The sequence below is a fragment of the Topomyia yanbarensis genome, chromosome 1 (genome assembly GCF_030247195.1).
Source record: "Topomyia yanbarensis strain Yona2022 chromosome 1, ASM3024719v1, whole genome shotgun sequence".
Lineage (NCBI taxonomy): Eukaryota > Metazoa > Arthropoda > Insecta > Diptera > Culicidae > Topomyia > Topomyia yanbarensis.
The window spans coordinates 4,721,626-4,745,418 of NC_080670.1; the positions used below are offsets into that span (position 1 = coordinate 4,721,626).

Below are 23,793 nucleotides of genomic sequence, written 5' to 3' on the forward strand. Positions count from 1 at the left end.
TCGACTTCTGTCCTTCGCTCGTTTCGTACAGCAGCACTCTGCTCTGGAAGTAGCTCTTCAGGATCTGGCGCTGCAGCGATGGCTTCTCAGCTGGTGCAGTTAAATGCATTCTTCACATCTACCGTGGCCACCGCGCATTACCGATCTCTTTTACGGTTCTGTTTAGATGCCTTCTCGGCACTCTCGAGCACTGTCCGAATTGCATACACTATCGATGTTCTTTTGCGAAATCCGAACTGCATCTTGAGCATGAATTTCGTCAACCTGTTAAGAACGATCCTTTCCAGGAGTTTTCCAAGTGTATCCAGCAGGCATATGGGCATGTACGAGGCCGGATCGCCCGGTGGCTTCCCTGGCTTCGGCAGCAACACCAGCTTCTGGACCTTCCACATTTCGGGGAAGTTGCCTTCATTTAGACACTTCTGCAGCCCCATCCTGAACATGTCCGAATATGCTAGGATCGCAGCTTTCAGCACCACGTTTGGTATTCCATCCGGACCGGGGGCTTTCTTTGATTTCATGCGCTTCGATGCTTCTGCGAGCTCGTCATTAGTTACCGATCGTCCGTGTTTGTTCCTTCTTCTTCGCCGTACGGTGTTGGTGGCAAGACAGTTGGATCGTTCTTCGGGAAAAGACCCGACGATTGTCTTCAGCTTAATTGGGTATATTTCGGCAGGCGTCGTCGAGCCCTTCATTTTCGCCATCACGACTCGATACGCGTCGCCCCAGAGATTGGCGTCTACTTCTTGGCACAGCTCCTTGTGGCAATCTGACTTGCTAAGTCTGATCTCCCGTTTTAAAGCGGCCCTAGCTTCCCGAAACGCTGCCTTGCTCTCTTCTCTATCTGGGTCCGACATCACTCTCTGAACCCGCCTTCTGGCTCTGAGACAAGCAGCGCGTCGTGCTAAGCGTCTCGTTCTTCTAGTAAGCTGGACGTCGTTTGTTGCGTGGTTCCAGCTTTCGCGGTATTGTGGCGTCACAAGCCGCCACAATCCTTCTTGTTAGGTCAGCCGCATCCACGTTCTCGGTCCCGCCGTTCGGCCGAGCTGCCTCAACGTAGAGGTCTTTGTTGAAGGCTTTCGTCCTCCACTTTCGTTCACCGGACTTCCTTCTCCATACTGCAGCAGGGTTCCGTTGACCGACAGGGTAGCGAATCGCCTGGTGGTCACTATGCGGATACGTTTCGCATACTCTCCAATCCATGTCCGCCGTTAATGTAAGACTACAGAATGTGACGTCGATGATAGACTCTCTCCCGTCTCTCCGAAAAGTGCTAACAGAACCTTCATTGCACAATCGTACGTCTAACTTCGCTAGAGTTTCCTGCAGGATACACCCTCTTGTGTTGGTTACTCTACTGTCCCATTCCACAGACCATGGGCATGTACGGCGTTGAAGTCATGAGTACCGGCTTCCGACCGATCAACTGCTCGGTTAACTGCTCCAGCATTAGGCTGAACTGCTCTACTTTCCACCTTAGAGGAGCGTAACAGCTACACACGAAGACGCCATTGATTTTGGCGATCACGAAGCCCTCATATGAGCGTTTTACCACTTCTTGAAAGTGGAATCTGCCCATAACTTGTATCACAGCCGTTTCTGATTTATCCGCTACCTAGTTACCGTTGTCAGGGGGACTTGATAAGGCTCTGCGATCAATACGACATCGCACATAGTTTCTGTCGTAGACTGCCACAACAGTTGGTGTCACAGTGATTCAGGGTTATGTCCATTACCGTTGACTTGCAGTCGTCTTCTTGTACCGTTTACCTGCAGTCGCCTTCTTCCGGCATTACAGTGTGTCAGCGTCAACTTGTTGCTCAACAGGTTCGTGCCAGTCGTGCACTTGTAAAGGGTGCCTTTTAAACGTAAACGTAAAGTTATCGCAGATTGCTGCCAAAGAATTATCTTTTCGGGCGTGGCTCATGTTTGATTAAATGATTGTAAACAAACAAGACTGCCTATTCGTTGTGATGAGTATTCGGAGCAGATCCTAGAGATCCTATTTCATGCCAAAATAGTGTCTGTGTGGTGCAGTTCATACGAGAATGGTATCCTGGGCTCAGTTTTTGTCAATAATGATGCTGGAGCCAACGTTAATATCACTGACGAGCAATATCGAGAGATGGTCTAGGGGTTGATTCCAAATGTGCTTGCTCAACATTTTGAAGACTTAAATGAGAATCAGAAAGGTACAATTGCCTCACTAGGTGGATTAAAACAATTTTTATTAGACCTAGTTAGAGAACACCGAATGAATCTGACTACTGGATTGCTAATGTTCTGCTAGGGGCTTTAACAAACAAACTACCCTCCTAAGAAATTAGACTTTTCAGATGAAGCGTTTTCTCACATGTACTAGGAGTTTTGGCGTTCAATACTACCACTTTGGGGGATTGTTTTAGATTGATCTTTCCTTCTGTAGACAGTTCTCAATCCAACTTTTTTGTTTTAGCACGCAATCTCAAACGACTAGAGTTCGGGATACATTGATCTACCAAGTAATGGAACTTCGGATGAAAAAGTAAATTACTAGTCAGAAAATTCTGTATCTCGTTCTGAATTTTGTTCATGAAACCGCTTTTTTGAACAACCATGATCTTGAGAAATAGGAATTTAAAAGATTTCATACGCCAGCTAGCGCCTGAGTCCAAAATTAATCTAATCAAGAACTTTGTTTGAGATACTATTCGTCTAAACCACCATGTACTCAGGATTGTGAGATAAAGCATGCTCTAACATGTACTGAAAATTTCAATATTGTTAGTGAACGAATTCAAAATTAATTAGTTTACCACCGGTAGCCCTCGACGTGCTCAAGAGCTTTGTCGAAGACACTATACTTCTAAATTGATACATAGGAGTTCTACAAAATACATGCGCCGTCCTGTGAGCTCATTTCAATAACCCTCATTTTTTATACAATCATGAATTTGACATTCAGGATGACGGCGCCGATGGTTGGGTGGGTGGTAGACGTGACCGCCACTCACCCCACTTGGTCTGGGTTCAATCCCAGTCGAGGTCGTTGAGTTTTCTGAGGTGAGAAAAATCTGAAGGTTACGCCTTCCTTCGGAAGGGAAGTAATGCTGTTGGTCCCCGGTCCATAAGTTGATGGATGATATCTAGTCCAGATGGGAGTCGTCACCTTTCTGGCGTCGGTATTTGGCCTCGTAGCGGAAATAGACCGACGAAAAATAACCAGAACTAGAAGAAGAAGAAGGCAGTCAAGATTTTAAAATATTGCTTGCTAATAGAATTCTTAATATTCTAATAGAATTCACAATTAATCCGTCGATCTTAAAATAGTTCTTGACTTCTTCAAAAACTTTTCCGAAAATATAATACTCTTTGGATTTTTATTAAGCGTGAGTTCAATATTTGGCCCCCATCGGAATACCCAGCACTATACCCATATACTTCATCTGTACGTATCCACACTTTCCGACACAGGTACTGCGCCGGATAGATATGAATGCGTACACGTAAAATATATGGGAGAATAAAGCACTATTTACACCTATCCGATCCGTTTCAGTGCCGGTTCAGCTCCGTGCACGGACACCAATTCAGCAGGCATTGACACTTGTCCGGGGCGGTGCCGTGCCGTATGTACGTATGTTCGAGCTCCAACCGCAAAGGACTTACTATAGTTTCTTAATTTAATGGAGTGGACTTCATTAAAACCTGTGCCTCGAATTTTTCTGCAAATATTAATTTGTGTTCATACGGTCTATCTGTTTTACCCATTCACAAAAGCAATTAAATGCCATATACTTACAACCGATTGTATATCCACTTTTCCCGTGTGCATTAGATTTGAATCGGTTTGCTTGCGAAGGTATATTTCCATCTAGCATAATGTGGGTCGGCATTCGGACAAATTTGGGTCTTCACGACGCTGGCTGGTCACGTAATAAACCGATTCACCTCAATTTTCACCTGACTGGTATGATACTCGTTGCCATCATTTACAGCAGGTCAACATAAGCAATATTTTTTAGTTCGGCTGTCGTGATAACTTTCTGTATTATTAGATGCATTCTCGTACAATTGTGCCAGTGAGGCAACATGTTTCTTGCTCATTAAAACACCGCAGTTAACGTAGTTCAATCTTAAATTAACGTAAATAAATAGAGCAAATTAAATATACAGAAAATTTAATCAAATAAGGCTTATTTACCGCTACCGATTGTCCGGTCGCTGATTTTCGATTTTTTTTCTTTTCCATTTTGTGTTGTTTTAATCGTGGTTTTGACGTTTCCGCTATTGGTGTTAGTGCGTGCACTGGCTCCACCGACAAAATTTTCGGTGCCAAATCTCTGCCCCGAAATTGCACTGGAATTGCACTTTTTTATTGCAGTTCCAATCAATGGAACATGGTGTCGGTGTTTTGACAACACTTCTGCAAGAAAAGTGCAATTTCAGTGCAGAAAACTACACCAGTTTCTTCAATCGAAAACTCTATCAGTTTTCAGCTTTGCCACTGCCAAAAAAGCATTGCCTATCATGGATGATTCAAAATTGTGATAGTAAACAACGGTCAATTTTCCATTCAACGATTACGCTGATATAAAACTGAATCACACCTAAAACAAACCTAGTAGCAGCGCCTGATTGAAAAAAGCCAACTGAAGCCGATTTTCGTACACCAATTTTCCTTTTTTCACTATCAATCCACAAACCGCAGCTATTTTATTCACCGCCAATAATTAGACAATCACTAGCGCATTTTTTCCTTTCTACGAAACAAAATTTCGCTTCAATCCAAACCTGAGAAAACTATCGATACTTTATTAGCAAGATTATTTCAATTCGCTAAAGAATGCAGTTTGAAACTGGTTGCCAACGCAGCAACTAAACGAACAAACAGAACGCGAGGAAATGACGAGAACGAAACCGAACACCGAGCAAGTGCAGCTTGCTTTGATGTGGTGAGTGTGCGATGAAATATCTCAACTTACCAGTGATCAACTGTGGTTGCGCGGGTATCTAATTGAGAAATTCATGTACGTTTCGGCGCACAGATGGCGGGAGATGAGTTTCCTTTTAATGTTTTCGCATAGAGTTAGATTTTTTGGAGGAGTTTGGTTGTTTCTGTCAAATAACAATATTTAAATTGGATTTTTCTTTTGCAAAAAAGTGCTGTTTCAAATGAATTGTTTGTTAACATCAGGATAATGTTACTATGCGAATGTTCGATTGATCTAATCTGAATCACTAAAATTGCAGTGATGTTTTGCACTTGCACTCAATGGAACACTCAACTGCATGTACCTAATGTTCATGCTTGCATCTGGGCGTGTCTAGGGTGACCATACGTCCTGGTTTCCCAGGACATGTCCTGGTTTTGCACTGGCTGTCCTGGTGTCCTGGGAAGTCGAGGAAAAAGCTTGATTTGTCCTGGTTTTTTTCTCCTGTAAGCCTAATAACGGGTGTTCAAAATAATAAAATGAGAATTTTTCAGTCATAAAAAAAATTCAACGAATTATGTATTTTTGATTAAAAACTAAATGTTTATTCTCCAAAAAACGTCAATGAATATTGGAGAAAGGGCCCTTGTCACCCGTACGACGAAACTTAGTCGCGATGCTTTCACAAGAGCGCTGGACGACACTGACGTCCATCTTCCGGATACAATTCCGGAACTGGTTAACTGCTTCGTATTTTTGTACACTAGGGCACTGAGGGAACCAATAAAATCCCCAATGGGATGGCACTGGGGCAAGTTGGTCGGGTTCCTTTCTTTCGGCATGTACGGTATCTTTTTCTGCTCAAGATACTCCAGCGTCTTCTTGGCGTAATGGGAAGACGCCTTGTCCAGCCAGAAGACGTGCTTCCCATCCGCGTGATATTCTTTCAAGAAACGCAGAGGAATTTTTTCAAGACACCTTTATTCCAGGGGTGGGGCCGACTTGTCGTAGTTGTCATTTCCTGGAATGTGGGTCTTCGAGAGCGGAAAGTAAGTTTCGTCGTCCAGCACGAACGACATCTCGTGGTAGTTCTTCGTCATCCACCGGCACTGCGATTTCATGACGCTATCTGCTCTTCCATGTACTCGGGGGAACAAATCTTCCTCCGATAGATGATGTCCTCCATCTTAAGGGGTTCGGTGAATCAGGATATGGGAGCAGTGATATTTTCGGCAGGCGCACGCAAACTCGTTCCGTCCTTGTTTTCGAACAGCTCTTTTAACGATTCCTTCTTCTTCTTCGACATTATCTTCGCCAGACGGCCGCTACAGGCCTTCCACTCCACGTTCAGGGATGCCAGGATCCGGTAAACTGTACTCACGGGCACGTTTTCGTCTCGAAAGTGGTTTACCGTAAACATTTTTCCACGATGGCCATGCGTTTCGTAAAACCGTACAACACGCTCGCGGAGTGCTTGCTGTTTCGACGCCATCTACGATTAATCTGATAGCACCCGTCGAAAAGAAACATGCCGCCCATTTCTAGGGAGTCCAGAGAGCAATTCTCTTAGAGAGAAAAAACTCTTTAACTCTTTAATGACAGAAAGGTATTGAAATCATTATCATTTTTTTATTGAACACCCGTTATATTTTTAATTGAGTTTTCGCTTTATTCACTCTGCTCCAGAGTTCGATAACTTAATACACTCGAATCTCCCAATTGTACCATCCGATACCTTTTTAATTCTCTCGATAGTACCACGTTATTTCATTTTCCAACTACATGGAAATTGAAAAGAGAAAGAGGTGTTCGTATGTATGTAGCATATGAATGAGCTTAAGTCTGTTTGCAAGAAACTTTGGCAATGGAACAAATCAATGTCGATGAAACAATGATTACCAGAGTTTCTTCTTGGCTTAAATCGTCTTTCAATCCGGGATCCGAAAAATTTTCTTTGGTAGATCTGAGAAGACACATTGATGTTTTTTATGTATTTGGTTCATTGATTTTTCTCGGTGAAATTAAAAAAAACGAAACCTTCTTTCTTCATTGTTACGTTACGTTTCGTCTTACTACGCTTCAGCTATCGTGGGACGCCTACAAACATTTATTTCGAATAATTGTTCAATGTTTGTAGGCGTCCGACGATGGCTGAAGCGTAGTAGGCCGAAACGTAAAAAAAGAAAGAAGGTTTCGTTTTTTAATTTCACTGAGAAAATCAATAAACCAAATACATAACAATTTTGCGGTGACCAATAAAACCTAAATACATTGAAGTTTTGTTGACTCTTCTTCTTCTAGAGTTCTCTTGCTAGTGGCAGTTTTTCGTTTTACTGGAAATCCATTTCATAAAAAGTAAAATGGCGCAACATCAATAACTATCGTGGAATAACCTCGTCGAACGCTCTCTCGAGCTGGTGATTATGGAGTCCCTTTAAAATCAATTCCAGTTCCTAATAAATCTATTTTTCCATCTCAATCGGATCGAAAGATAAATCGCTCTGTTTGTTAACTGTGCAGTGAATCAAACGAATGTTTCTACATACTGTCTGCTATCTACATGTACCGCGCCAGCAGAGCAATCGAAAAATAACAGTTGTCCCAAGCCAGTGTGAACATTAAATCACCGTCACTTTCATCGATGCGGTATCGATCGTTTATTTAAAAATGCGTGAAACTCAGCAGCACAATTTGAACTATCTTTGGTACAATACAGTGATTGTTTGTCCAATTCATCCTTGTGTTCGCGAAGTGGAACAATTAATAAAGGCGCATATTCGTAATGCAGTACCGATAGCATTTAAAACTTTGGACATGGAGAAAAGTTTGGCTATCGGAAAAAACATGCAACACGTCGTTGCACATGACAATGTTAGAATCAAGATACCCGTTTAGATCGACGATGATAAGACTGATGTGCGTCTGGACGATCTATCCCCGCGTACTACCAATAAATTCACTACAACCATCATGTCGGAGCACGTAACGGTGAAAGTTTGAAACCTGAGAAAACTTTTTTCCAGGTATATATAATGGTGTTCGTATCGTGAGAATGCAAGTTACGAAACCTATTGCTTTATACCTGAAACTTCAATACGTATTTCGTGTAAGCAAATCGCAAATCACGCTGTGCACATTTGAAGGCCAGATCCCTACGTGCCAAACCATGTGCGAAAGTAGTGCTCAAACTGATACTACCAACACCAACCTATCCGCAAAGGTGGGTTTTGCAACTGTTTCTATCCTAGCTCTCAGATCGAGAGAAAATGGTTTTCATTGGAGATTGCCAGATATCGCGCAGGGAAGCTAATAGGGACCGTTGATGCTTCGGTTTGACTTCAGTGACGTGTATTTAGTGCTGAAAACTCGCCGGTTCCTGCACAAACGATCTCATAATATTTCGTCTCATTTGCTCAGTTCAGGATATCCCATTTCTCCGACAACAGCATGAAACTTTCGCTTGTAGTGGTGTAGCAAGAACTGCGTTTGTGTGTGTGTGTGTGTGTAAATCCGAAAAAGCACGGCGATAGAATTCACACGAAAAAATTTCTGATAGAGCTCTTCCCCACAGAACTCTTTTACTGCCGAAGCTTTGCCTGCCAGACCCAAGCACTTTGTAACTGCCGAAAACCTTTGGATAAGACACAGTCGATTGAGTGGTAACGGGGAGAGGCAGTCCCCTTTCAACTGTCCTGGTTTTTTACGCGCCTCATATGGTCACCCTAGGCGTGTCATTTAACAGCTGATGTTTGTCTATTTATCGGATTTATGTTGAAAAAAGTTCTATAACCGTGCGCTTAATAAAATCTGTGATGAGATGGACCGTGAGCGGCCTCCATTTGTATTCTGTATTGCAGTACCCATCGCGCACCACGAATCCTTCGGAAAATTGTCTCATTTTAATGCAATCATTACTCGAATATAAAGTTTTTTTTAATAATTGCAAAATCAAGTTGTCTTATCATTTTCTAAAGCAGAATATATCAGTTTGCCGTTGAAGAAAACTCTCTTTCTGAAATTTGTTATGCGTCTTTTTTATTGTAACCCAGCTAGGCGTCTCTTGTAATTGTTGGTGTAAACTAAGGCTATACTCCGGCGAAGACAGATTCCAAAAGAATTGACCCCATAAATTAATGCAATCAAATCGGTATAATTTTATGTTTCGCAACCCATTCCTTACCAGGCGCCAACAGACAACAGCAGTGACAGTGTTACATCCCTTTTGCTATAAAGCCGCCGTTCAGCCTTACCCAATTTAGCCTAGTCCTTGCTCTGTATTCCCTCCGACAGGGAAGCAACCTGACTCACTCTTCACTGCCACCTCGTCCAGCTCTCACTGCAGCACCGAACAGCGTGAATACATTTCTTATGCAGATTAAAAGTGATTTTAATTGAGGAGTACAAAAAGTGAATCCGCACACCATCGTGCGACCATTCTTCTCGCTGACACTCAGTTCCTATTTGGGTATTCCATTTTTTTCCTTCTGTTGCTATCCTGCCGTAGATTCAGGACATGGCAGCAGTAGCAGCACGCCTAGCTTTCCGAACGATGGGCGGTCCTGACCGGAACTCTCTCCAGTGAGTACTTGGAAGACTTCGAATCCTTAGGTACGTACTTTCGACCAGGGTCACACTGAGGGTAATAAAATTCAGAACGAAACATTTGGAAATAGATTTCAAACACAAAGCCTTCGAGGGGTTCCACACTGACGTTGGCTGGTGCTTCTCAACGCGTATTTCGCTGACGTGATCCCAGCGAAGCGTAACGATGACGGGTTCCGGATCCACCACGTTCCATCTAAATTCGTCGCCACTTTCTTCGGGTTCCGCGTTAAACCTGCCTCTTCCCCATGGACTGCCGAACGTCCGGATGGTGTCGGGGTCGCGATTCCGGCGGCACTGCGGTGTACGGGAAAATGATGCTCGTGTTATTTTTCCAGTCACTTGGACACAGTGGGGTTCCTACCGGTGTCCCTCTCGGTTGCGCGGTATCCGTTTCTGAACCGAGCGCGGTTGCGAAGATTTTCAATGTTTACTAAATTTAATGAGAATATAATAATGTTAATGTTAATAGGATACTCGCCTTTTGTGTTACCTTTTCCGATTCAAACCGCCGCCGGGTCCACAGCCGCCCTGTGTCAGAGATAAGTTGCTAGCGTTACCGCTGTTGTGTTTGTGTAGCCCCCTGTTTGTGGAAGCTAGGAAAAATGGCTTGTGGTTTTTCCAGAGGTTTTCTACCGGTCAAACGCACGATGGGACACCATTGCCGGGGCGGGGAGAAGGTAGTTTATACTTGAGAAGGTTGTTTCCGTTGTAATATCCAGCTGCGGTTTGAAGAGGGGAATGCAGGATAAGGGGAAAAGTCGAACCGCTCTTGTTAAATTAACTTTTCTGTACCGACGTTTGTCTGCGGCGGTGGTTGTAGTCATAGTTGGCCATGGCTTTTTCCCAGGCTTCTGGTTGTGTTTTGCTTCCGACTGGATGGTGAAGAGAGCCGGTAATCTCACTTAAATTGCTTCTGGGATGTTGCCCGGCTCGCAAATAGTGCCTTTGGTTTCAATTACGGTCGGAAGTGGACAGGTGTGAGAGTTTAAATTGCGGAACAGTGTCGTTAAATTTAGTAGTGCGAAGCAGAAACTGGACTAAAGCGAAATTAGATTATTGATGTACAGAATGGTCTTTGCGTTGATAAAATAATATTCTCTGGTGCGTCCAAGCATGCTATGAGTAGAAAAATGTGAAATAGCCGTTAAACACTGAAAAGGTCCACGTTATCAACGTAGAGGTGTATTATCAATGGTCGGCGATGGCTTCCTTGTGAACCAACTTTCAAGAAGGCCAAAAGAATTGTACCACTGCTTTCACCAACTTTATCCTAAATTCTTTACATTTTTACGAAATTATATTTCGTATATTTATGAACTTGTACCTAATCCTAATCAAACTTCGAAGTTCACCGAAGGAACCGACCGACCGCTTTGCAATTAATCTCTGACCCAAATGTAAACTGGCAATGTTTCCTCTCTCGCTCCCCGCCACAATTTTTGTTAACCTCTGACCAATAACGAATTTTAGCATCATTCCATCGTCGGCAGACTGGCTCGTTCCGTCGAAACCTCTAACTTTGAACGATGATGATGATTATGATGATGATGCTGGGGAACTGCCGGCAGTTGCTTGTTTTCCTATCATGGAATTTAATTAAAAAATAATTTCCTCCACAACAAAGCAGTTCACTGCCGCCGTCTCGATTCCTAGCGTAGCTCATTTCAGGAAGTAGCTCGAGATGAAGCTGCTGTTTCGATTTTTACTGTTTAAATATAGCAACGAAAAAAAGCAATGTTTCTTCTCCTCCAATACACCCATCGGGGTCCTTATCATCATACCCCACCTTGGGGTGGGGAGGGTGTTGAACAACGATTGAAAAACGTAACAACAAAAAACTATCGCTGCTGTAGTTGAAGCATCAAAAGTTCTCTCCAGCACCCATTCACCTAAAACGAGGGAACTGAGATGCTTCAACTTGAACCCACCCTCCCGACCCAGTCGAGACTTCATTGTTTTGCCCAGAATTGCACTCTGAAAGATTGATGAGCATTGATTTTGATGAATAAGCAGAAGTTTGGCGGAAGCAGCCGGAGTGCAATGTAAGCGCGAACTAGAGGGGAAGGGGGACCATCTTTTCACGTAGTGCTGCTTCACCTGTGAGTTCGTGGGTGGCGCTTGGGGAACTTGAGCTTTCAATGCTACAATGACGACGGCAAATGGAGGCTCTCGCTGGAACTTTGAGATGCAGCACACAACAATCTGGAAAAGTTGCTTGCGGTGTAGCCAGTGCTGGGGTTTGAAGGGATGAGAAGACAAGGATTTTCTTGTAGTTTTCGAATAAGTTTACGAAAGTGTTTTATTGGTATTTGTTGTTGTCGAGAAGGAAAGAAACTGTGCGTTTGCATCATCGACAGCAGTCAATTATGACGAGAAGCTGTTTCGGGCGTTTATTTACATTCTAGAAATACGTGGAACGAGACTTTTTGAAGCTTATTAACAGATGAAACTCCGGTCGTTGATGAGGATGCTTAGATTTAAACACATTACCGTAGCCGAGTGAGCATCTGCACGATTTATTCGAACCTAATTCTGTAATCATCCATATCTCATTTATTCACAAATCATTTAATTAGTTTCAGTTCAAATCATCCAATCGACCCGTTGTTGGAAACAAGATGGATCTGAGAGGTATCAAATATTCGAATTAAATAAAAGAACAGAGACAGTTTTTTAAAATGAATATTCTTGCACACCTTTTGAAACACAAACTGATGTAGTAACTCCCACACGGACACGAAAACCCGCATATAATAGAGTTCTTTAAGGTTATTATGGCAGGTCGGGTATCATTCATTAAGGCGAATTATTGAGGGGTACCTCAAAGCGGTTGAAGATCAAAAACTTTCACACGTGAAAAATCACTCTGAAATTTCAGAAATCGAATTCGTATTTTTGATGTCAAATGCGGGAAAAGTCAAGACTTGGTGTCAATTCGAAATAACAATAATCTTCAAAAAAATTTTTGAGCCACTCAACCCAATCAAACTCTTTTGAAGCATTCTACATATGAAATATAAAAAATATTCACAATCGCGTAATATATGCGGTGACACGTGCTTGAATTTCTCAATTCGATACCCACGAATGGCGTATTCGCGATCGAACCCTGGATATCGACCGTCAGATGGAACGAGAGTGCAATGATGATGTTTTTAATTTCTTTGTTTCAAAATAAAAGAGATTATAACTAATAGAGAGAGCAAAGCGCTACTGTCTCCATGTATTCACGGATTGAAACATGGGGTCTCGCTCTAGCATATTGTATCCCATTACTTTGACATGTGTGTACCCTGGGAAATATGTGTCAAACTAGTGGGCCTAGCATATGTAAGAGGGAAATGATAAATTTTCAGTGTTAACAGCGATATACGACCTCTAGTTGTTATAATCTCTTTTTCCAAAACATCAAAATATCGAAAAGTAAATTTTTAATTTAATAAACTCAATTAATATAAATAATAAAATGTTACTTCTTCTAATGAAAAGGACTTTGGATTAGGAAAATATTTTTTCTACCTCTGAAGAATATATAGATGTTAAATTTCTGGTTACATCACTAACAAACTGGTCTTCCAGTTAGTTTTAGTATATTAAATCAGGAAATAGAAATCTGGATAGTAAACACGATAGTGTGCGCTTTCCGTATTTAAAATATTCAATCTAACTTCAAAATACAAAAATTATTCCGCGTCTCGACAATTCGCAACAAAATACCGATCTCTACTGAATGCTTTGGCATCAAGTGAAAAAACGAATGTTTTCTTATCATCTATATTTCAAATTGTTGTAAAACTATGTTCTGTTTATCCTAAATAAATAAAATAAAATAACCATTCTATATCATCAACGCAAAAAAAAAAACTTTTGTCATCATTTGACTGGTACCAATATTGAAATCTAGTTGGCGCATCGAGCGGATAAGTTTCACGTTTGAGTGAGATCCAATAGGAGTGCAACCACAGTTGATCATTGGTAAAATGCGAAATTTCATCGCACACCTGCACCCGCAAAAAACAACTCATCGTGCTGCTCCGTTTTCGTACACGTTCGATCATGTTTGGCGTCACTTCGTCGCGTTCTATTCGTTGATCTAGTCGCGTAGCGGATGGCAATTGGCAAGCGAATTTGATTCGGTCCGGTTACTGTCGCGTTCGTATTATTTCGCGTGTTGAAGACGAATAGTGATTAAAATATTCTTCCTGTTTATATCACTATAATTCAACAAAAGTGACAATTATTTTTGTCGGAAATGGCGCTGCGTCTGTCGGTTCCGGCAGAGATGCCAAGTGTTTTTCCAAGAAGTCTAATAAGTTTCGAAAAAGTCTGTAATTGCCTGGATAGTATTTTTTTGAAAAAGCTTGAGGATTAAATGTGAGTCAGTGAGCTTTCAGCATCTTTGATTGCTCAAATTTCCAGCTGATGAAAACTTAACACAATTTATTAGCTTTTAATGGAAAAAACTGCTATATTGTGTTTCCAAAAAGCTTTTTTTTCAAAGTCGTAGTTCAAAAAGGTGGTTTAAAAATCAACGATGCATTCTTGTATCTCATTTTGTTATTTTTCTGATTGTCTGGATAAATCTGGACAAATTTTCTGAAATCTGGATCAGACAAACATAAATCTGTATGTCTGGACAATTGAAAATCTGGAAGCATTCAAATAAATCTGGAAGGTTGGCATCCCTGGGTTCGGGTGCGCGATGGTTTTGTGTAATTTTTTTTTTTGCAGTGGAAAAGAGGAATTTAACCGGCGCTTGATCAGTTATTGGTAGTGAAGAACTAACAGTTTCGATTAGTGCAGTAAACAGAAAGCGAATACAAACAAAATTAGGCCGGAATTGGTAAATTTATTTCAATAAGGTTGTGTGGTTTGGTTTGGTTTAAATGGTATGCCTAGCATCAGATCGTTTATTGCGCGATCTTTGTACGGAAATATGGACGTTGCTTTATATTATAATTTTAGTCGGAAAGTTCATATTGGTAGTGGCAAATAGAAATTATGAGCTCCAGTGGAAAACTAGCATTGTGTTAAAATTAGAAAATGCAATTAGGCGTCAAAATAATGTGGTCATGGGCATTAATAATTAATAATTCTTGGTTCATGGTATGAAAGACAGGCAGCGCAAGGCTAGTTAGTTTCGCGTCAGCCAGCATATACTCATATTAAGGACAATATGACAGCTTACATCATATTTAAGGCAAAATTGTTGGCTTTTACAGTAAAAAAAGATTAAATATATAGGAATTTCAATGGATTGCATTTTTTTCAGAAGTGCTGTCAAATCACTCGACTACCGAAACATTTCTCAAAATAATATAACCTCACTTCGGCTCTGTATACATCTATGTAGTCTAAATATGACCCCATTCGGCATCGATTCGCGTTGTCCAACTTGAACAAAACTGATAATATTTATCAAGAACTTTAAATTGAAACTTTAGTAAAGAATTTGGGTTCAAGCATATAAAAATTTGGCTGAAAATGTGTTTTAAAACTAAGTTCGAAATTCGGGTCAATATGATCCGCTAACAACTTATTCGTTACAAAAAAATAACACCTAAAGAAGGTTAACTGCATATATGAATCGCCCAGAGTGGAGAATCGCGAGTTTGTGTATGATAAATTGTAAACTGAGCTACTGACCCACTCTAACAAGATTTCTCTTCCCGCGCACAGAAAAGTAAAGCTAACTTTAGGAATCTTGTACTATGTAAATTCTGGTTGGTGACGAACACAGCCTACAGAAATTTCTATTTAATCTGAAGCGGCGGTCATGCTACACCTTCCCCCTCACACCAACCGCAAAAAGTTGCCCGTGGTAACATAAATTAAATTAGCAAAAAGAACCAAACTGGGGGCGTTCGGTATCGGTTGAACACTCAAAAATCAATCAAAAGTAAGCCGCCTTTAGATTCTTGATTGACTTTAAATGACATCATCTCGAGGCTTGGTTGTTCACGTGATAGCAACCAAGTTCGTTAGGAAGTGGTAGACCTTCGCAAATTCTGTGAGAGGGGGGGGGGGAGTATAACAGCTTCGTAGGGTGGTTCCGTGGTGTGAATATTTTTTGAGGATTGGTAAACGTTGAATCGATGATTTCCCATCCGGTGGTCGAGTCAAGCCCTGTGCCGGTTACAGCAATGTAAGCTCATTTTTCGTCGTCCGAATATCCAACAACTCTGGAGTACTTCTCAAAAGAGACGTAGGATTACCCGGATTTCAAATGAAACTAATCATCGTTTTTTTCCCGGAAGCATAGGAACGCTTGAATGACGGAGTAGATTTTTGGAACATGGTGAACACTTCCCCAACTCGCCCATGTCAATGACCCAACTTTTCGCTGGTTCGTTCACAAGTACACGAACAAATTACGCCCAGCAGGAAAGAGTTGGCTATCGATTTCTTTCATTTCAACGAGAAAAAAATGACAACAGTCCAGACTATGTTGTTGCTAAGGGCGACTAACGTTGTATCCAGATTCCATATTCCATTTATCCCTAAATGGAATCATTGGTCTCTTGCTTATTTATTCATTAGGTCGTATACGATTTCCTTGATTTTATTATTCATAGAATTCGTACGCAGAGAAATACCTTCCATCTCGGCCTCCATGCCGCAGCGTCGACTTTTTGTCGTCGGCATTGAATCCTTGAGTGGCTTCTCATTCTACATTTCTCTTTTCCGTTTCTCTTTTTTACCGAATGTTGCCATATTTTTTCCCCTGTAACCCTTTTCGTTTCTCGTTTTTTTTTGTTCACTGCTCAGACGCTTTCAGCAGTTCGTCGCCTGCTATGATTTTATGTAGGAATAAAAAAAAAACAAAATGAACATGAGTCGGTCAGGTTGGCGGCTCGTTCCAAAAGCACACAGACAGACACAAAAAGGACGCAACGGAACGAGAGGAGGCCAATTCACGCCTTCTTCATCAAGGTGAAGAAAACTCTGCTGATTGCATGCTGTGCGCTCCGGTCAGGTACGATTGGGGCCAGGTTCAGGACAGAACATGGGGTGATACTGGCGGTTTGTATCTTTCCGGTCCCGCAGAACTCTTGATTGCGGACTATGGTTTGTGTATTCAACAAGCGGCTCGGGTAACAACCCCTTTCTGCTTTGGGAGTTGTTCCACCCCGTTCTTCTGGGCCTCAGTCGGGAGGTCGGGATGTGAAGCAATCACACACATTCTCTTTCCTCCCACTCTATCTCTCTCTCTATTTCGATCCGGCGAAGGAATGATTTATTATAAGGTTGTCAGGGATGGATTTGTGGCCACTTTGGTCGGAAAAGGATCCATTTGCAATTATTTGTACATTTGAGGATGGGGAGGTTTATCTAGGTGTTAGTTCCCAAAGGAAGCTGGAGGTCTTGAAAATTTAAAAGCTATTCGAATGAGTTGAACTTTGTGCGGTTTCCGTGCTTGCTTTAACTTAATAGATAAAATGATCTTGAGGAGGGAAGGTGTAGCATCCAGAACATGAAATAAAATATTTTCAAACACATTAGTAGCTGGTTTGATATTACGCTTAATCGAGTTACTGTGGAAATCTTATAATAGTTTAGACGATTCTACACTGGTTTAGCGTAAAAGAGATAGCATCGGCTACTACGGTATAACCAAACCGATAATTGGGTCATCATATCTCAAACCACCGACTAAAATGATTGAAACCTATTGAAGTACCAACGCATACACCCCCTCATCCCCTTTGTAGAAACAATATTCCATAGTTCAATAATTATCGAAGCAATTCAAGAAACCCATCAAACGTGCTGTCAATGACATCAACCAATCAATTTGCCAGTATTGTGTATTTGACCGTAATTGGAAAATAACTTTACTATTTGCAGCATCGCCTACTTGACCAACTGACGGCACCGCTCAACACTGCACAAACACACGTAACCCATAAGATGGGGAAACAATTGCTAAATGAGACTGATCTGTATCATCCAGACTAGTGCCGTTGTCGTACTACCCGACCGCACCCGCCAAATCAAATCAAGCCAAAACGCTTTCAGGCGCCACTCAACGAACACACCGCCAATGCAAATGAATCAAAAGCCACAGTTGCCAGCAATGAAACACAAACACAGCCCAGCATATAGGGGGAGATACACGTTGGCGATGACATTTCGCCTCAAACCCACTGACACATGCTGTGCGCTTGGCAGGTTCAATTGCATCAAAGGATTGGTAATTATTTTGCGGAAGTATTTGATTTGATTAATTACGATTGAAAGGCGAATTTTACTGATGATAAAGATGGAAGGGTGACAGGTCGGAGGAATCGGCTGAATAAGCGATTTGAGAGTCCTACGACTGGGAAGAAGAGACAAAACAATGATTTTGTGTTTGTAAATCAAGCATCAGCGTTCGTCGCATCAGTATCTGGAGCAATCGACTTGGCCACCAAAGATACGATAAATTCTTAAAATGTAACAGGGCATAGTGTTTACAATCACATAGCGGGTCATGTTTGAAGTCCCGCAAGAACAGAAGTTCTGATTAATAATTAATGTGAAATGTAAACATGGCATTTACAACTTATGTAGAGAATTCCAAACAAAAAAGGTATGTAAAAATTCTTAATCTTATAGTTATCGTTAATTATCGAGTCATTTGTAAAATGAAGAAAAACATTTGATCTGGCAAGCAACTTGCGAATGAAGCGAGAATTGCGCTCACAATATCATTTCTAGAACAGTAAACGATGACATGGAAAGGAATCAGTGGTTCTAAATGCGACTGCTGGCAGTTAAAAGAAACAGCGATTCAGCTCTGTTTTGGTCTGATATGGTGTTTTGCCACTACGCCATGAAACGTGTTGGAAAGGTAAGAAATGAACAACGTGAATTTTGCGCTGAAAAAGATAAATATTTAAGAGGAAATTTATTAAAACTAGTATGAAAGCAGCGCTTGTGAAAAATTGCAATTAATTGCATGTGGGTGGGCGTCGAAAAATGTTTAAGTGATAACGATAAAAAAGCAAAAATTAATTATACAACATTCAATAGGTCATTAGCGCGATAGGAAAACGCAACGGTCAAACTGTTTTATCCCACACTACAATACCAAGACAAATTTTCATATTTTCGAATGATGACTCAAATAATTTTATTTATTGTAGAACTAACGGTTTACAGCAACACTTCGTATACGGGGATCAAATTAATCTATTCCGGCGATAGTTGAATATTCATTCTCGGGGATTAACATGCGTATGACTATCTAAGATTTATCTAAATAATTTAAGACGACAAATTGAAAAATGCATTGCTTTCAATTTTTTTTAAACGGCTCTCTCCATTAACATATATGAGCAGCGAAACATTTTTTTCAAATCAATATAAGAATATCGATTGTATCTGCGTGCGAATAACGAAAATCAAATGAGCAAATCAGCTGTACAATAACGCAGTATAAGTACACACAAGTCACGACAGTGAAGTTGTAATTTATCTTCGATTCGCTAATTTACACTGGACACTCAGAAGAGAGATTGTAGCGACAAACAATTTGTATGGGATATGTTGTAACCAGAAACGAAAATTTGTAACGATAACACAATCATATACGGCAAATGTAATGATTTCTTCGTTCAATTGCGTGTGCGATCAGACATGATTTTGGGTAGTGTGTAGCAAATACTTCAGTCTCGCACCGAAAACTATCTAAGTCGCATAGTCAGACTTTAATGGAGACATATTTCAACCTGGTCAAGATCTTCTTTCCCGGTGGTGCGTCGTTTGCTGCTATCACTACAGCTTGTGGGTCAACCGTCTTCCTTTTCATTTGTTACTTACTAACTAGGTGTTGCTTTCGAGATTATTAGTTGACCGTTTTTACCGACGCGGTGTCAGATCGTGTAGCCGGGCTTCAATTTGACCGTCGTCCGTATACACGGGAATCTTGGTTCTGATTTTATTGTATTCGACGTCGTCTTGCATACTGAAACGCCCTGTCTGAACGTTATCAATACGCATTAACGCACATGGTGAAGTTGTATATGGGACACTTCCACTCCTTTTTCACCCCTTACTGTATTGTAGATCTAGGACGCGCTTGCTTAAAATGAATCAAAATTGTATTTTCTCGAACATTTATTTTCTGCGTTTGGCTCATTTCAACTCACGGGCAAGGATACTATTAAACCTCCTAAGAAAGATGTCTTCCATTTAATTCCACTATACTGTATACTGGATTAAACGAAATGCACATCTGTCCTAAAATTGTTAATTGTGACATTCAAATAACGCATACATACGTTCAAAAAGTTTTGTTTTTGGAATTTGTAACAATACTATACTGTTTGTGCAGTGGACAAGTAACAAAGCTGTAATTATAATTGCTTGCTGTGCGAGATAATTGTTTTTGGACAATATGAGCATTTTGATGATTGAAACATCTTTTCAGCATATATCCAACTGATAGATATAACATTTGAAATGTTAAACGTTAATTGGTAATTAGTTAATTCAACCACACATTTTGGTCGCATCAAAAAGTTGTTCTCCGAAGCAAACAATAACGGAAAGTGAAGTCCCGGAAGCGCCGAAATGTTTTTCCAATCATGAAACTTTAAGAAAGCTCGCAATTTTCATTTTAGCAAAATCCATGTATGTGTAAAATATGGTGCTTAGAGAACTTAGAGACAAGAACTCCACCTAGATACCTAATAGAAGCGTCTCATTGAAGGTGATTGCCATACAGTCGATAATTGAAAAGAATTGATGCATACTCACGAGTAAATTACCGAGCACTTAAATCCATTCAATGTCAACTAAAGTATCTGGTCGCATTGAACAAATCTTGCATATCAAGGTCTTTCGCGATAGTAAATAGCTTGAAGTAGGAAAGTTTGACACATCCATTAGAATAATTGAATATCGTTTATATCTAGCATGAAAACTATGTGTTCCAAGTGGCTGCCCTGAGGAACAACGAGGATAGCAGCAAATAGTAGGGACATAGTGCATTCAATTTTAACGATTATTTGACGGGCAATTAGGTTGGAACGTACCCAACCTATGAAACCCGAGCTGTACGAGTTTGGTAACAGCTACGCACTAGCGATACCAACGAAGCAGTTTATTTTACCTTCTCATTTGTTGCTGCCTAACCCACAAGCAGTACATATAAAAATGCATTGTTGTCTCTATCTACTGTGTGTAATAGTGTTGAGTGTCGATACACAGAAAGTAGTCCACCATTTTGCAATCTTTTGATAATTTTAGACCATTCAGTATCACAAAATCAGAAAAAAAAATCATTTGGAGTCTCATATGGGTTGTTACGGTATTTTAGTTTTTTTATTATTTATAATTTTTTCAGAATCTTCAATCAACTTTTAAGTGTAATAGTTTTTTAGGCTTATCTCGTTTCATTAGTCATTAAAATGTGCCAATTAAATTTCCTATCCAAAAGATTTTTTTTCATTTCTACATGTTAGCAACATGCGGAGTTTTTAGCATGAGCATGATGAGCGTATTATTCGCGGTTGCTACTCCGGGATAGAACAGACGAAACCGCACAAAGAATTGACGAATGAAATCATGGAGCAGCTGTCCATTCTCAAAGTGCGCGTTTAGAGAGTTCTATATTTTGACATGCCAAAAACGGTACCGGTCATGTCCCCACAGTTATCGAGGAAGGAAAGGAACGTTGGTGTAACAGGCGGCGTTAGGAAGATCTTGCATTCGCGTATTAGCATCAGTTTATTGCTCCGGGAAGACGGCTGCCAAGAATTTATTGTTTGTTGGACTAATTCGGAAATTCTGAGTTTGCAAAAATACAACTCCGGATGGCTGTCGGGAGTGTTATTTTTAATTAAATCGTACATAATTCAACAGCCATTGCTTCCCTTGAACAAGACCATGCGTATTCTCCAGGCACATTAAATATCTAATCGGCAGGGTATCGATTCATTTCTGAAAATAATATTCAATGATTTTCAAGGGATTTTGGAAAAACAACCACGGTTCTCAAAAAACTTATTTAAATAATATTTTTCAATGTTTATGGCTTGAGTTATCAACATGTAGTGCACGTTTAGTTTTTAACATAACTTTTTTAATGGAAGTATCATCTTTTTCAACAAAACCATTTTTGCCTTTCTCATATAGAAAGGTTATGCAATCACTCTGAAAAACGCCAACCTAATCCCGGCCCGGAGGGCCGAGTGTCATATCCCATTCGACTCAGTTCGTCGAGATCGGAAAAAGTCTGTATGTGTGTGTGTATGTGTGTATGTATGTGTGTGTGTATGTGTGTGTATGTGTGTGTGTGTATGTGCGTATGTGTCAAATAATGTCACTCATTTTTCTCAGAGATGGCTGGACCGATTTGCCCAAACTTAGTCTCAAATGAAAGGTGCAACCTTCCCATCGGCTGCTATTGAATTTTGGATCGATCGGAATTCTGGTTCCGGAATTACGGGTTTCAGAGTGCGGCCACACAGAAATTTCTCATAAAAACTATAGGAAAAATTAAAAATAGAATTTTTATTTTTGATGCTAAATGTATTCAAGGTGCATAAAACGTCGAGATTTGATGCAAACACGAAAAAAATTTGACGAAGATTCACTTTTTTGGATTTTGCACATTTTTGCCTTTCTCATATAGAAATGTTATGCAATCACTCTGAAAAACGTCAACCCAATTTTTTTTTCGACTCGCATAAGGTTTCTGGATTTTAACAGGGGCGTAGTTGATGGTTTACGGAGAGGGGTTACACCCCCCTCTACTGTTCACTCCCCTCCTTTAAAAATCTCCTTAAATCACCCCTCAGACCACCACCTCATACCCCTCCCTTTCAACCCCATCATCTTTAAACCACCACTATATTACAAAGCATACCAATTTAAGCTGGGGAGTCGTTCGTTCATGGGACTTTCGCCCTCCTCACATACCCATCCCCGCATGACAAAATGAGTTAGCAAGCAGATAACATTGATCTAATGCTGATTAGGCTAATGGAGTATGATATTTTTTTGTTTCAAGTGTTTCACCGTCGACACGTAGCTCATCAAATTCGTGGCTGGCATGCCATTGTGTATAAGTGCAAAGTGTACTAAGAATGTAATGGACATTTCCACAATTATGTTGAACATAAAAAGCCTCCGTGCCATAGTTTAGAGAAATGAGAAAGGCACAATTGCACCGCTAGGTGGATTAGAACAGGTTTTTGCTTTTTTAATTTAAGATAATTTAACGATGACGGTCTTGACGTGTAAGACAAGAGAGAATTAAATAGGCCTTATGATGTAGTAGGCGAGCACACAAATTTTTCCCCACCGCGAAAGGAGATCACCGCACGCAAAACGAATTGAAAGAAAGGTTTTTAATTCGTTTTAATTATGAAAGCAAAAACAAATGGCTTATGACGAACTCTTTTATCTGACGCCGTGGTGATGATGGAAGTATTGTTGAGTCGGTGGCATTCCATTAGGTAGGTATCGTTTTAACATTGCCTATCTTATCGCAAGTGGTCATAACCAGTTCTTATATGGTTCGCACTGCCTGGCCTTAAATTGAATGCATATTCCCATTTTGACGTAAATCCTCATATGAAAATATTTTCAAAGAACGTGTACAAAATCATTTCATCGATCGTTGTTTTTATGATGGGTGAAGTACATCGGCAAAACTTGATCAATTTTCGGTGCAATACAGCAGATGTCTGTTTTTAAAATTAGCAATTATTACAAGCATTTCCGGCGTGAGTGGTGGAATCCATTAAGTTTGAAGTCTGGAGAATTTTTTTCCCTAGATATTTCCAACGGTGTTCGTGTCGTTAGAATGCGAGTAGCGAAGCCTATTCCGAAACACCCAATACGAAATCGAAGGTGTTACCAAATCTCAAATCACGCTGTACACATATGAAGAACGGACCCCAACGTGTCAGCTCTGTTATATGAAGACACACTACTGAAAACCATGTACAATAACCTCGAACGAAATAATGTTAACTGCAGTTAAAAAAGCAACTAAATTACAAATAATCAGATAACCAAAACCTGTACAAATCGTTTCCGGCCGTTGTGATGCACCTACTACCTCCAAATCAATAGCCAGCACCATCAACAATAAAGCAAATGACAAAAACACAGATATAGGATCGTGACTCGTAGGTCCAATAAATAGTCTGTTAAAGCCACAATGTGCCAAAAATAAAGCGGAAAGCTGCTGAATCTTTGTTACGCCCGTATTTTCACAAACGAGGAAATTTGAGCAAGCTCGTCGCTTTTACGTCAGGGTAGTTCACTGGGACCTTTT

At 40.6% G+C, this 23,793-nt stretch overlaps 2 long non-coding RNA genes across 4 annotated transcripts in view; both read right to left on the minus strand.

Moving 5' to 3' along the window:
* Positions 1–23,793, minus strand: part of LOC131676695 (uncharacterized) — a 133,755-nt gene that overhangs the window by 75,197 nt on the left and 34,765 nt on the right. The window lies entirely within an intron of this gene.
* LOC131676699 (uncharacterized) lies at positions 2,503–4,464 on the minus strand. The gene is made up of 3 exons (XR_009303226.1): positions 4,184–4,464; positions 3,782–4,114; positions 2,503–3,704 (listed from the first exon to the last, which is right to left on the minus strand). It is a non-coding gene; the product is annotated as an uncharacterized LOC131676699 (long non-coding RNA).